This window comes from Glycine soja, chromosome 17 (assembly GCF_004193775.1).
Source record: "Glycine soja cultivar W05 chromosome 17, ASM419377v2, whole genome shotgun sequence".
Classification (NCBI taxonomy): Eukaryota; Viridiplantae; Streptophyta; class Magnoliopsida; order Fabales; family Fabaceae; genus Glycine; species Glycine soja.
Window position 1 is genome coordinate 39498896 of NC_041018.1, and position 2205 is coordinate 39501100.

A 2205-nucleotide genomic window follows, 5' to 3' on the forward strand; every position below is an offset into this window, starting at 1 on the left:
TGTATCCTCCAATAGGCTACATGTTATAGCATAGCTTCCATGTTAGCGTAGTATTCGGATGCAATTTTAAACACGAAAAATCAATAATTTTATCATAGCTATAATGATATAAAATACTTATATGTATTCCATACATTTTAATTATATTTTTTTTTGCTTACTTTTTTTGTATGCATTCTAAAAATATACCCTAAAACTAAAGAGAACAAGTTTTTGTTGTCCAACTTTAATATTCCAAAAATATTTTCCGCCTACCTATAAATATTAGCAGAGAAAATTGAATACAAGATCACATCATTGTGTTTTACCATTCTATCATGACATTTTCGATGGCTAGAGTAGAACATCATTGCTCTGGTAAACACATTTACAATCTGGTCTGATTTAATTGCAGTTAATTATTGTTAGTTAGTCAACTTGGTTGGCTAGTGCTAAACACTTACATAAATAGGAACTGCGTGTTCTAAATGATTTCCATCAATCAAATATTTGTCAAAGGAATAAAAGAATAAGATCAATTATCTTATAATTGGGAAATCTAGAATTATAAAGTTCATTTAATAGTAAAAGAAGAATAGAAAAAAAAAAGGAGAAGTTTTGGGTTTAAATCACTTACAGAATAAAAACTAATAATTAATATTTAATTAAAAAGAAAATATAAGATTAATTGGATGGTTAAAAAAAACTCATAAATTTGATTTGTCTTACTAATAAAAAATTAATCATTAATATTTACTGATAAAAAATATTAAGTGAAAACAATGAAAAATTACCGGGATTTGACCTTTCAATCCACTTGGACTCGTCACAAATTCTCATTCGGATTGAAAAGCTCAAGGTGAAATTAATTTGTAAAACGCATCACATCATAAGTTCCAAGTCATGAGATTTTGAATCTCATTTTCAAACCCTTCCTCGGATGTGCATGCTATGCTACATATGAAATAATTGTCACGTTGCTGCGACACATTTTTCATATGTATCCTGAAGCACCTGATGTTGTCGGGGTCGGACAATATATCCTTTGTACCACCAAGTACCAAGTGAAACATCAACAGTTTTTACCTCAATTTGTTTCTTGCTGCAAAATTGGTAATTAATTAACTGTATCTTTTAGATCTAGGTTGCAAAATAAAACCAGGGATAGCCACTTTTAGCTCTTAATAGCTTCTGTCCTGTGTGAATGTCTTAACTAAACTTTACTTCCACCTAAACGCGTGACCATCATCATCTCTCATATTTAAGAAATAGGGTATCTCTCTGGTATTAATATTATGTTACCGGCAGCTTTCGGGGTCGTAAGTTAATGCTTCACAGCAGGTAAAAATTGAATTCCCAGAGCAATAACATACATTTGGATTACCAACAACTAACACAAATAATAACAATCTCTATCTCTTAATTAAGAGGTCAAATATTTAAATTTATTTAATGAAATACATCATGTTAAAAGAATAACATTTAATTTATATACACTCGTGATTTTAATGAAGATTGATCATTATTTTTGAGAGCACAATTTTATACAAATTAATACCATGAAGATGCATTTGGATCTGGGGTGCGGAAGCATGGGAAGCACTATTCACAAATATATTTGAAAACCAGAGTTTAATAAAAATGGTATGGACACTTGGACAGGTACACATGCATGCATTCACTTTTTTTAACGCGTACAGGACCACTAAAAGCTACTACTTCCTTCCTGAGCTCTCTATTTCATTATGGTTCTTTTTCTTTTCCTAACGATCAGCAAATTAAAGATAAGTGTTACCGTCCATCAAAAGTCGTCAACATTACCTTTATTTTCCGCAAGCCATTGCCGATTCCGATTAATTCGAGAATGTATTCGTATTTAAGGATTCATTTTACTAGCCTTTTTTATTTGATTGATATGGATCATGGATGACTTTATAATACTAATTATTATGAACAACATTTATTGAAATAAGTAGCAATAATTTATGTCTTTTAATTAAATAATTTGAATTTAAATTCTGATCTTATATATGAATTAATTACATTGTGTTGAAAAAAAAAATGCTAACATCGTGAATGCTTACAGTAATCAACAGACTATTTCTGATGGTAAATATATTTGGTACCAATAAAATTGTTGTGGATGGAGTTTGAGGCTCAATCCATGTAATGGGTCAATCTTCCAGCACTGTAGCTCAAATCACAGGTGTTAATTGAAGTCAACAT